Below are 14459 nucleotides of genomic sequence, written 5' to 3' on the forward strand. Positions count from 1 at the left end.
TCATCTATCATGACTGTTGCAAAATCAATAGCATAAGGCTGAATGAGTGTTTTCCTGATATCTTGTGCTCTTTCCCTTACTTACAATGTGATGACTTTAAATAGTGCTATAAATACTTTTTTATTGACAGATTTAAATTTTAAGTATACTTTTTCAAGAACATTAAGTGGTGGTTCAAACTGCACTAAAAGATGCTGGGAGACATTTTTATGGTCAATCTTTTATTTCAGAACTTCAGAACTTGTCAGAATTCACAGCATAAAGAACTGCAAATTTTAATTTCACAAACACAATAAGGACTTTGTGTAGAGGGCACTCACTATATTTGGGGCTGGTATAACTTGCCTTGGGTCATTTGATCCAGATAATTTTTATGGTATTAACCATGAAATTTTATTTTCTTGTGAAACTTCCTGTTTTTAATTAGTGATGGATTTCTAGTTTGAACAGCAATTATTTCACTTCAGTTTTAACAATTACACTTATATTTAATTTAGGTAGGTAACATCTGACATGATCTTTAGTACAATATGGTAATGATGCAGTATGTAGCCTTCACCTGGTATTGCAAAATTGTCTAATAAGCATGAGCTGAGCAGATGTGCCTGAGCTTTGCCTGGCATTTAATGGAGCACAGGACACATGTGCTGAACTAGTGAACTCACTTGTATAATTTTACCAGAGCAGAAGTGTACAGGCTTGAATTCAAAGAAAGACCACAGAAAAAACCCCTTCTTTCCTAATCAATTACATGTCTGTAGAAAGGTCAAATATATGCATAAATAAACAAAAGTATGGCAGCCTGAAATCTGCATAAAAACAAGTTAAACTCAGTGCAACACAGGATGCTTGATAGCCTCTACAGTGCAAAAAATGGAAATAACACATTTCTGTGTTTGTTGTTGTTTTGTTTTGGGTTTTTGCTTTGGTTTTGGTTACAGCTTTTAAAATAATGAAATATAATTTGTAGTTGGATTAAATGTGAAACTCTATAGAAGCATCTTGTAGAAACCTGAGGTTTCATAGAAAGCAGTTTGACAGTACCAAGAGATCTCAGAAATGCCTAGCCCAGCATAAGACATATTCAAACTGTTAGGATTGTCACTTCCCAACAGAAATCACCTGCTGAGAACAGGAGTAAAGGGAAAGGAAGGGAAGGGAAGGGAAGGGAAGGGAAGGAAAGGAAAGGAAAGGGGATGGGAGAGAAAGGAAAGGTGGGGAGAAGAGAGGAGGAGACAGAAGGAAATGAGGGAGGGAAGGACAGAGAGAAGAAAGGGAAGAAAGAAGGAGTTATGGAAGAGAAAGAATGAGTTTTGATCTGGTACCTTGTGATCAATTATATTTACATACTACTACGTCTCTATTTCCACTGCCCCTTAAGTCTCCCTCTCCTCCAATCCACCGTCTCCCAGGCCTGCTCCTTGTCAAAGCCTCCACACTGTGACCTCTCCTGTCCTCCACTTTCCAGAGCTCTTAGCCTCTTCCTGAGGCACAGTGTGTCTTTACCCGCAGATAGCTCAATAGAAGAAAGCATGACAATGTGTTCTATGGTGGGCTAGCAAAGGACTAATAATTCGTACGAAGTTGAAGTTAATCGTGCCAGTAATAAGCCTAATATTTTTGGTTTCCTGAATCTATGATTACAGGAAACATTAATTAAATGCTTCTTGAGCTCCTACTATTTGGGAGTGTTAAAAAAATTGTAATGTGCCAGGCATTATGTTAAGTGAACTGCATACATAATCTCTTTTATTTTTCACAACACTAGGAGATAGAAAACATAATCCTCTTATCATATGGGAAAATTTTGGCTTAAAAATGTTTAACAGCCTAAGGTCAAATGGTGAGTAAAAGCATAGGGAGAGATTTCAAACTATAGCTGAATGATTCCATAATCTATATTAATAACCTTTAAATTCTATACCTCTTCCTTCAAACTTACTCACATAATCTCAACTTCAATATATCTGTAACCAATTAATTGTGCAGTAGTTACATTTTCCATCTGATTTATCCATTGTTACAGGCTATAATTTTTTTCAAAAGGTGTTTTTCTGAATTACTATCTTAATTTCAAACGTTACCTGCCCAATGTAGTAGAAAGAACATAGAGACATACCTTTTTTAAAGGCTGACAGATTTCAAACTTTATTCTTAAAACCCAGAATTTTTAAATCCTGCAATTATAATAGTCCAACATCGACAAGAAACTTTTATCTGCGTCTACGTTTCACCAAAAAAAAATCTGAACTTTTTTCATTTTGAGTAGTTAAGTGAAACTTCTGCCAAGCAATATTGGGAAAACAAATGAACCATAAGTTAGTTAAATCTCCTTATCTCTCAGTGGGAACATGGAAATGCACGTATGTCCACAGGAATGTGGCTGCCTGCATGGGCGCGCACACATGCACATGCACGTGCATACACTTTGCGCTCCGCTTCTCATTCCCTCACTCAGCTTTCTCTACCACAAGATCCTCTCCCTCCCGATTCTTTAATCCAGGAAGAGCTTTCTGAATGACCTCCTCACAGTGGAACACTGCCAAGGTGAGCCAATTCGTTCAAATACTCCCCATTATCTCCACATAGCCAGCAGTCAGAGACACCGTGAGTCTCTTTTTCCTTCTCAAACATCCTGCACACAATCATTTGTAAGCATTTTCCATAGGACTTCCTGTTAGGTAGAGATTAACCTCTTGAAATTGATCAGCAGTCAATTCTTAGTGCTGCTATTATTAACTGTGCCTCTCTTTTAGTTCAAATCAGAGTATGATGATATTTTGAAAATGGGAGAAAATTTTGTCCCACCCTCTCATTTCACAGACAAAGGAACCATGGCTTATTTTAGCCTAGAGGGGTAAAATGCTAGGAATGATCAAGACTGCACAATGAAAATGGAATTAGAATCCATTCCTACAGACAGAGCTAATATATCCAAAAGTCCACTCTTCCACACACATTGTGGTGTCTGTAGCATACTGTGCACAAGGCTGAAATGCCATCTTTTTCATTAATACATGTGTCTCTAACCTGACTCTTATGTATTAGCTCATTTATCAGACAACCAACTGGCAGCTACTTGAGCAAATGAATTCTGTGTCTCATCTTGTAAAATGATTTTATCCTTCTTTTATTATTCTATGATAGATATTATTTTACATTCATATTACTTTGGCATGATACACTCATGCTGCTTTATGGAAAAACATCCATACTTTAGAACAGACTATTATACAATCTTGATATAACCAGTGTCACCTTATATAATGAAGGAGTTAAAAAAATACACAAAATGATTGCTTCTCTTCCCTACTTTCTGTATATCATAGTTGAGGCTGCTACAAGTACATACAATACAATAATTATTATTGTGTCCTATTGTCAAAATATATTGAAGGCTTAACAACTACTGATGAGCAAATCTCAGTGAGGTTTGAGTTGGAAGTTCTTTTGACAAAAAAAAAAAAAATCACTAAAATAGACTTCTCATAAAAGCCTTAGGGTTCCTTAGTCTCTACTGAGAGAAAAATTCTATGATAACATTTTTCTTTCTATTTCTGGCATATATGATCAGGATCATAGCCTAGGCTATGAGTTATTAGCTTAAATTCTATTCTCTCCAAACCCTCATTGTTAAAATTTGTGCTTCAATCAACTGTCCAAACACTGCCTTGTGGTCTTTAATCTTTCAGAAGAATACTATTTTCTAATGCTTGGGCTAATATTTTTCCAGCTTATAACCCAGCTTTTCATGGCCTATGCTTTATACCTGGAACAAATTTTTTCCTTCTATCTTTTAACATTGCCTTTCTCAAATCTAATGAAGGATAATTTGTGTTATTTTTCACTAATCCACATTTAAGTAGAAATATTGTCTCAACTAATTAGCATATATGCAACAAGAATGGGAAATCACCTTAAAAGTTGAACCCAGGCAGGCCTGGATTTAATTTTATCCAGTTCCTGGATCAAATACCAAGCAGTAATATTACTGTTTATGCTTAATGTTGTGAAAATGTAACATCTTAATGTGTCCTTAATAGTAAAATCATAAAATTTCATAAATTTTACATGCTGCCCAATTAAAGTCATCTATTTTCTCTCATCCTTAGTATATATTTCTAGGCCCTTCTCCTTAGTATCTCTTCTGTGTCCCTTCTTATTCATTAATAATATTTATGTTCCAGACACTACAGCAGGCACTAAGGATACAATGGTAAATATATTAAAACATATCTCTCTCTCTCTCCTTCTCTCTCAGACACACACACACACACACACACACGCACACACACACAAATACACACAGTTTTCTCAGACTCAACTTATGATCTGTTCTCTCTCAAAGATAAGTACCATGATTACTCCCAGGAAACTCAGTCACACTCTGTGAGAACTAAGCATATTATGTTGCTGACTAAATCTCAAGGTATCTTTTGCAATCTGGCTGTTATTCCTGTTTAAGACCTTGCCTGAGAAGTCACCCAGAAGCACATAGGACTTCAAGTCTCACCTTGTCAAGCTATCGAGATAAATTCACCCCCCAGCACTAACTTCAGCATCCTCCGAAGGGATTGCATGGAAAATCATGTCCTGTTCCACTCTCCCCTCCACTTGAGGGAAATTTTAAGGTAGACAAGCCCTATCTTTGCCTAAACAAACGACTCTTCTACTGCTCTCACATGTCTGTATCTCTTTCAGAAATTCCAAACAAGTCCTCTCTGCTTTAGATCTTTCACTCAGGCGTGTTGAGGTTTCTACTCTTGCTCTCTTCCCTTCCCCCCTCCGATGAAGCACTGATTCCTGAAGGACCTAAACGTGTCCCAGCTCCAGTCTCATTCCTGCCCAACCTATCACTTGCTCTAGGCTCTAACCCTCCACCTTAAGAGCTCTCCTTTCTCACAAACACTGGAAACTTCTTTTACTGTATAGCTTAAGTCCTATCCACCAAAGGTTTAAAATAAATTCCTATGCTCAGACCTGCTGCAATCTGGACTCATTACTGTGTAGGACTGTTCAGCTGTGATTTCACTTTGTAATTCTTCTGTGTTGGATTTCCCTGCTTTCTTGATCCTATGACTTCGTTTCAAAAATTGTATCCTATCATTGTGCCTAAACAGCCTTTACGTTATGTCTAAGAAAGAATAAAAGGAAAGACAATTTGTTTCTGAGAATTTGCAGGTTTGAAAATGTCTTTATGTCAACCCTCACACTTGACTGTTAGTTTGTTTCCATTTATATAGATAGGATGGACAATTTTTTCCTTTGGTATTTGGAAGTAATTGTTCCATTGTCTTCTAACTCAAAGTGTTGCTAAAGAGGAATCAAATACCATTTTTCCCCTAATCCTTTATATGTAACTAGCTGTTGATGATTTATTTTTCTGTTTCTCTTTGTGAGCTTCTAGGATCTTTTTTTATCTCTGGGTGTGGCAGAGGCTGCTAGGTGCTCGCCAATATCCAGTCTTCCCTTCTTCCTTTTGTAATAGAAGCTCTAAGATTTAACAAGACTCGAGCCAGCCCAAACTGAAGACTAATTTCCAGCTTCCTTTGTACCTGGGGTGACTAACTTTGGGCCAACTGGATGTGAGCAGAAATTATGTATAGCTTCTGGAGTAGACCTTGAATAGAAAGAAAGAAGGCCTCACTTTTCATCTCTCCTCTTCCTGCTGATAGTAACACAGACATGATAGCAAGAAATAAAGCAGCAGTCTTAAACTGAGAGAGGAAGCCACATTTTAAGGGTGGCAGAGCAATGAAATAAAAGGAGCTTGGGTTCTCAGTACCATGAAGCAATAATGCTGCTTGTGTTTGGACTGATATAAGAAAGAGAATTAAATTTTCACCTGTTTCAGCCACTATATTTTGGTCTTTTAATTTTCTTAGTTTTTTCCCTCCCTCTCCTATTTTCCATCTCTCTTTTTTGTTCCAATTCCAAAGGGATGTTCTCAACTTTATCTTTAAAGCCTATTGAATTTTTATTTTAATTGTTATATATCTAAAGCCCCTTTCCTTTTCTTTTATTGCTTTACTTTTGTTTTTAGAATCCTGTTTTGCTTTATAGATGCAATACCTTGGGTTATTTCTCTGAGAATACTATGGTAGAGTCTTTTTCACAGTATTCTACTTCCTTTACCTAAGAGTTCCGTTTTACAGATTATTTTGTTTTTTTTCTCTTTCATGTCAGAGACATTCCTCCATTATCTGTTAACCCTACCTGTCCATTTTTAAATGTTTAAGAGTAAGATATTTAAAACACTAATGGGAAGTTCTGTGTGTTAGGCTGGGACTTGTTAACCATCGAGCCTTATTGTGAGGTGATTGAGTGACAAGCTAAATTTTTCTGGACGATCCCACTGATGTCAAGATTAAAAGATTTTTTTGTTTTCCCCTTTAGGGCCATTCTGCTTTTTCAGACAAAGGCTCTCTGCCTCCTGCCTGGAGGTAGGAGTAGAGAGGGGGTGTCCTCCTGACTCTCTGCATTTCAGAACAGTTGACAGAAAGCTGATGACCCCACCTTTCAATACTCAGATGTCAGTTGATCATTCTATTTTCCACACTTGACTTGACTCTTCACCCAGCCCGGTCTGGAGTACCTGAAGTCATACACGTTCCTGTTCAGTTTCTAAAGAAGTTGAACCTCTAGTCATGCGTAAAGGTTATGGATTAGCTTGGTGCTGGGAGTGGGTAGAGAGTAAGAATCAGAGTCACCCGAGCTGGGACACATTGGGAAGGTGACCCAGGGAGTCTACTTGTTCCACATGCAGACCCTTGTGTTCATTGCCAGACCTCTTTCATGCCTCCCAAGGTGGCTGGTGCCTCCTTTCTGGAGTTCTGCAAAACAAATTTAATCCCCTTTCTGCAATATTTTCCTCTGCAGCTGTTACTTTAGACCTGTCTCATCTTGCCTAAATTGGATTCAGTCCTGAATCCTCTATCTCCCAAAAGTTCATTGTCTGCTATTGCCTTCCCTCCATTTTTTTCTCATGTGTTTATGTTTGTTGTCTTTAATTCCTTTACTTTTGCTGGGCATTTGAGTGGGAAGTTAGAGAAATGTGTTTAATCATCCAGATGACCTTGTGCACATTTAAGTTATCTTTGTGCAAAATATGTTTCATCTATGTTATTCTGGTCTGTTTCAAATGGCAAATTCCCTAGCTTATTATGATAATTCTTTGCCAGCATCAAATACAGTCCTTATACTTAGTGTCAATACAGAATTAAAACAAATATAAATAGATGACTTGCTTTTTTTTTCATTTTAGCAAACCTTTCCAGAAAGTACATATCCTATTTATAGCACAAGCTACAGATATTTATTTAAAGAGAAACCAGATTTTTTCCCTCCATGAATAACCAATTTCACATGCATGAATTTGTTTGCAAATTCACTTAGAAGTGAAGATAATGTTGGCCAAAGAAGCACACTAAGATTGATTCAGAGCAACAAATTTTCCAAGAAAACTGCCTGTTAAATTAGCCCTGTTCCTTTAGGTCAAGCCCTTTGGGTAGTGGGAGAAGGAAGTTAGTAGAAATGTGTCTGCCTTTATGGAATGCCATCTACAACATAAAGTCTTGAATGATCTTCCAAAGGACAGACCTTGTCTTTGCTGTGTGTCAGTACAGAGAATGCTCATTCTCTGGTGAATAGAAATTAGTCCTAGAAAATGACATCGTGGGTTTAACAGTTGCATGGTGTAAGAAAGCCACCAACACTGAATTTCTGTTAGTGTTCAAACCTAGAAGACTTTATCATAGCCACTAAATCTTCTACCACATTTTATCCATTGCAGCAATTCAGAAAAATCTGCACTCAGGTCTTTTCTTGAAATTGGGTTTTTTGGAGTTTTTTGTTTGTTTGTTTGTTTGTTTGTTTGATCCCTTTTCAAACAACATGCTCTATGTTTCCATTTGCTCACTCATTGGATATTATTGCACCTATCATTCTTCTCTTAATTCTTCAAGTATATTCATTTTAATTTTACACATCTTAAACCGCCTTCTGGTTAACATTCTCATCTGGTTTTCATCAGAGCACAGAGCTCTACTGAGTTTGCCTATCCTAACCCTTTTCGTTTCAGAAATCATGACTCTCTTCTCCTCCAACTCTCCTCTCTCAAATTGGCTTCTGACTCCCTTGGAGTTCAGTCAGTTTTTCAATCCAGTTGGAAAAATGTCAGGATTATTACTCAGATACTTGGTTTAAAACTTCATTCCTGAGAAAGGGATTCTTTTTCCTCTCAACCTTGTGACAGGAAATAGAACGCTGAGTCTGTCCAAGGAAGGAACGACGTAGGGACTAGGCCCAGTGCCACAATCATTATGTCACTTCTGAGGAAGCTCAGCTTTCCACAATTCAGGACCTTTTTAGTACATACAGATTCCAGAATCTAACCTGGAACTAAAACACTTTATCGTTTAATCAGCTCACCCTGATGAATGTCAATGCCTTAGTCTTCGATTCTTCCTTAAAATAGATCTAGATGACAAAAAAGCACCATTGCATGTCTGCAAACTCAGGCATGTTAGATACCAAATATGCAAGTCAAACATGACAGGTTTTCTAGCTTGGCCAATGAGACTAATGAAGTGAAAATACAGACAAAGGGATTAAGCACAAGGGGAGATAGATAGGTTTTTTTACTCAAGCCTCATGCTGCTACCCCGTTACCAAATTACGAATAATTTATCAGACATGGCAAGATGCTTTTTAAAGCTCCCACACTCTGGACTCAGACGTGCCTGAGTTCACTCCCCAGCCGTCCCTCTGACTAACTGTGACATCAAGAGTTATTTAACCTGTCTAAGTAGCCACCACTTCACCTGAAAATCCTAGTAATAATGCCTACTTGAAGCTGATTTGGAGGAGTCACTGAAAAAATATGCATAAATGACATAATATGCAAAGTAGAAAAGATGCAATATAATTGCCCAATACTTATAATATTACCATCATAAACATAGTGTCATCATTGTCTCTTTTGATTTTCGGAGGTGGCCAAAAATTATTCTAAGTATCAGTGGGAAAAAAAAAGAATCATCAAAGACAGGACTTATAAGAAAGAATACTGCATGCTGATGCTGACCCATGACCTTATTTGCAGCACTGCAACCATTTTTATTCTTTAAAATGTTATATAATAATCATGAAGATATTGAGCAGAAATCAAATATGTTTGGCTGTAAAAAAAATGAAATATAGCAGCTTTTATAGAAATTAGGGACTACTCATTTTGTCACTTGCCAAAATTAAACTTCTCATCCTTTACCCCCATCACTTTTACCTTATCAATGGTAAAGATGCACAAATCGAAACAATATTTTTTATTTCAGAGATAAGTGTTAATCATTACATCCCCATTCCAATTAGGTTATTCACTCTTCACTGAATATCCCATATTCTACTTAATAAGTGTCAACTTTTTAATTGGGAAGGATTTCTGATGTTCTGGATATATATTTTTGTATAATAATGATTTCATATTAGTAAACAGGTAGTTCAAATATCAGTTTCAGAAACTTTAATGAGTCTGGCTAATCTACTTTTCAGCGTTCCTTAGGATCGAAGAAGTGATTCTTCCTTATTACGTGTGTAAAAATATCCTGGCATTCTTATTAAAAATATATGTTTCTGGCCTAACCCCAGAAATTTTGATTCAATGTATCTGGGACCCAGGAAGGGGCATTTTAATAAATGTCTCAGGTGACCACCATGGGGGTGTGTCTCAAAATTCACTGGGAGAAACACAAGACTAAGGGAACAATTAGTAACATTTTGCTTCCATTTCATATCAAATTCTCAATAACATTACAAAAATTACTGTAGATTTCTTAAAATTTCACATATTTTCCCCACACACATTTTTTACAGCTGAGAAAATTGTGCCTCTACCCACACACTCACAAATATGCCTTTCTATTTTTCCCCATTTTAATAGCAAGCTTGCTGAATCTCATCTCTAATATTCTAAAAAACATATTTTAGGAAAATAAAATCCCTAAAAACACCAAAGCTTAGAGACTAGATAATCAAGGTGTTTTTTGTTTTGTTTTGTTTTGTTTTTTGGAAGGGTATTTATTTTTCTTTGGAGCTATTTGAATAGTGAGTTCTCAGACACATAAGTGTGTGTTCACTTAATACTACTTGCTATAGACTCTGTCGGGACAGACATAATTAGAGTGGCAAGGCCACAACCAATTAAATATCAATCAGAAATGAAAATAAAGCAGGTCTGAAATTATAATGTAAATTCAATGTTCTTTTTATTAGCTAGTACTTATTAAGCACACACTACATGGCAAGAGATCATGTTTCAATTTATTTAAAAAATATATCTATTGTAAAAAGCAAAATATACCCACATGGGATAACAGAGTGACATTTACAGGCTCTTTGGGGTATATTTAAATATATGTCTGATCTTCAGGATCAGGTCTTTGAACATAAAAAAAGCAATAGTGCTAATTAAAATAATCACCCCAAATCAACACTGAAGCCTTCACAAAGTCTGCTCGACCATTTTTTCCAACCTTCCATATTCTTATTTTCAGCTTTCAAAACATGTAGCCCATGGCGTTAGTTCATATCGCTTATTTTGAATCTGATTAGTCAGGTTTCAGTTTTATAACACACCTGTGTAAAGGGACAGATTACAAGTGGTTGACAGTTGTCAATACTCATCACTCACACTTAAACAAATAAGAGTCATCCTTAAAACAAAAGTAACATTCTTTACTTAAAATAACACTGAGACATCTGGGGAGGAAGAATTTTTGAAATCACATTTTTTAATGGCAATACGCACAACATAGAGTGTTACTCTAAGTATGACCTTGGGCAAGTCATAGAACTTCTCTGAGCTACAATTTCTTCATGTGTTAAACAAGAATGATAAGATGTCATTACAGGTTTGGTGTGTGAGAGCTCACAGAGGTAATGTATGTAAAACAGCAAGAATAGAATCTGGTAAGAGTAAGTGATCAATAAATAGAAGTTGGATGATGAGATAATAAGGATGATGCTACTGCTGAATTGGTCCCTAATTATTTCCTGTGTACATATTTTTTCTCTTCTACTAGACTGTAAATTATTTGAGAGCAGAGATGGGGTCAGTTTTTTCTATTTCCAGCAACCAGGCACAGTATTAGGTAAATAATAGCTGGTCTATGGATATTCATTTAATTGAATTAGAAATAACCATATCAATTGACAGGAGTGTAATTTTTTTCTCCTACTAAAAGTGCAAGCCATATCTTACCTAAGAACACAACTTGAAGTGTCTCAAGCATGAGAGAAAAAGTTTCCTGAATAAAGCTAAGCACTACAATGATAGTAATAATAGCAAATTGCATTTTGGTGTTTTCTATGTGCCAAACGCTGTTAAAAGCACTTTACACGTATTAACTCATGTAATCCTTTCAACAACCATATGAGGAAGATCCCATTATCATTCCTGTTTAATGAATGAGGGAACTGGGGATGAGAGAGGGCAAGTGACTTCCGAAGATCACACAGCTAGTGACAGAGGCAGGATATGAAACCCAGAGTATTGGCCACGAGTTCTGTGCACGTAACTGCTGTTCTGTACTTTAGCTACAGTAGGTTAAGGAAAAAAGGGGAAGGGGAGTAGAAGATATTTGGTCTGAGGTACAGTAAAAAAACAGATTTAAATCTAATAAAATGGGCTGCTGACCCTTACATTCATCCGAATCTTTTCAAAATCTCAGAATAGTGAAATGATTGTGAGAGTGTTCATACACTTTCTCCCAGAGAAACCAGTTTGTGCAAGAAAGTACCTTAGTTAATACTCATCATGCAGTTCAGGCAAAGAGACACACATAATTATGAAAGAAAGCACTTTATTGTGCTTGGAACCACTTGAAAATTAGTGATGCCAAATTTAACAGCAAGCTCTCCCAACTTAGTGGGCTTGGACTTCCCTTGCCTCTAGCAATATACATTTTCTAGTCTGCCACAGAGTCTGGGGTCAGGGGCTCTTATTTTGTTATTTGTTGTTATTGTTTTATCTTCTTTCCCCTGTACTTTTTATAGAAACAGGTCCAAAATTTCTCTCAAATATCAATCTCTATTTCCAACTTTGTGAAATCTTCAAATGGTTTGGAAAGGGAATGCTAACTATTTCCTGAATAGGGATCTTTATATCAGTTTTGGCAGGGGTCAGCAAACTTATTCTACAAAGGGTCAGAGAGTAAATAATTTTAGGCTTTGCAGGCCAGTCTCTGTCACAACTACTCAACTCTGGCTTTGAAGCATGAAAGCTGCCATAGACAATTCATAAGTGAAAAGGTGTGGCTGTGTTCCCAATACAACTTTATTTACAAACTCAGGCAAGGAATTGGGCCCCAGGCTACAGTTTGCCAAGCCTAGGTTTATAGAGGTCGACTGTTTTACAAGCCAAATTTTTCTTGAATCGTTGTAATTTGCCTGCCACTATATCCCAACATAAATTATCTTATTTAATTCTCTCAGCAGCCCTTAGATGTGAAGGAAAAAAAAAAAAAAAAAAAAGCTCAGACAGGTCAAATGGACAAGGGTCAAACAAGTAGGAAGTGATGGAGCAGTTATTAGGAAGCAAAAAATCAAACTCAAGTGGTTTGTTTACAAGCCCTTGTTCATCTTACTCTGCCTGATATACACGGCTAGAGCTCTTACAGTAATTAAAAGGAAAATGATCCAAGTATTTTTCAGTTAAATGAGTTGTAACTAGAGATACTTGGTTTCAATAACAGTAACTTTGAGAGAATAAAGGAATTATTGACAAAAGTATTCTGAGAATACAGAGGACTGAGCTGACCCTTGATATCCTATCATAAGGATAGAAAAGAAGGCTAGAGAATGCATGCCAGTTCTGATACATCAAAATAGTAAGGATGTAATTCATAGCTAGGCTATGAATCAAAGACCTTCTCCATCAGTTTTATACTTAATCTGTCTCTTATCATTATGAAATTAAATTCTAACTGGTATGTTTATACTACAATTCTCTGTGACACTCTGACTTCTTAAACTGCAATGTTATATGTTGTTAATCTCAAGGCTATGATGTATGTTTTGATTGTTTGTTATAATAAATTATATTTATTCATTATCCATTTGATAGATGATATTAACTTTAGTCATAGACGTTATATTATTTAAGCAACTTAACTAATTTTTTTAAACAAGTTAAACTGGATTTAAGAAAAATGCTTTCTTTCTCTTTGCAAAGTTGTGTAAATAAAAATGGTAATTATAAAAGAATCTTTTCTAAAACAGTACAGAACCTTGCAATTTTCTCCTACTCTCTCTACTAATGTCTCTTATTCCAATATTTGCCCATTTCTATTGAGAATATCCAGGGTTGTTCACCTTTGAAAGGCATCTGCCTTGAAAATCTAGACTTGCAACCTTTTTTTAATGGTAGATGGTATGCAACAATATCCTGGAAACTTTACCTAGATGTCTGTCCCTAGAAAGGATAATATCTCCCTAGGGAGTAGGGTTTTGTTTTGTATTGTTTATTTTTTATCTAGTAACTTTCTAAAGGGAAAATTTTCAGCTTTATATCCAATAGTAATTAAAAACCATGGCTTGAGTTTTCTAGTTGAAGTGTTATACAATACTTTCAGAATAGTGAATAAGCCACACTTTTATTATTCTTCAAAAAAAAAGCTCTTGTAAAGTGTTCTATCAACTTGACGGAAAAGGAAACCCATAATAGGTCATGAAGCAGAAAGGGGGAATGAAAGGAAATGGTTGCTTTTAATTAATATAGTGGAGATATGCAGAGTGGTCACCATCAGAAAAAATGGAAATAGTGCCGCACTTAGTTGGAGAGACTGATCATTTGTACCCAAATTAGCAAAGGGACAAAGGTAAGAGAGACGAAGCAGACATTGCTCTTTTGTGGGCAGAAATCCAGCATGTCCCTGATGCAGTCTTTATACTTCAATAATCCAAAACTTAACCTCTGGTGATGATTGCACTTCAGAAGGTAACTCTTATCCAATCAAAATAAGAAAACAACTCCAAGTGTATTAGTCAGGGTTTTCCAGAGAAGTAGAACAAACAGGGTGCATGTGTGTATCAGCCTCCATAATCACACGAACCAATTCCTTACCTATTTATACATAGACAAGTTCAAAGTCTACCGTGTTGGCCATTAGGCTGGAAACCCAGGAAAGCCAGTGGTGCAGTTCCAGTCCAAAGGCCAGCAGGCATAGACCTAGGACAGCAGACATTCCAGGTTAGTCCAAAGGCAGACTGCTGGAGAATTCCCTCTCTCTCAGGGAGGCCAGTCCCTTCGTTCTATTCAGGCCTTTAATAATTGGATGACTGTCATCCACATTATGAATGTCAATCTGCTTTACCCCAAGTTCACTGATTCAGATGTTAATCTCATCCAAAAACACCCTGAAAGTTGATACATAAAATTAACTATCATACCAAAGATACCAAAC

The sequence above is a fragment of the Physeter macrocephalus genome, chromosome 4 (genome assembly GCF_002837175.3).
Source record: "Physeter macrocephalus isolate SW-GA chromosome 4, ASM283717v5, whole genome shotgun sequence".
Taxonomy (NCBI): Eukaryota; Metazoa; Chordata; class Mammalia; order Artiodactyla; family Physeteridae; genus Physeter; species Physeter macrocephalus.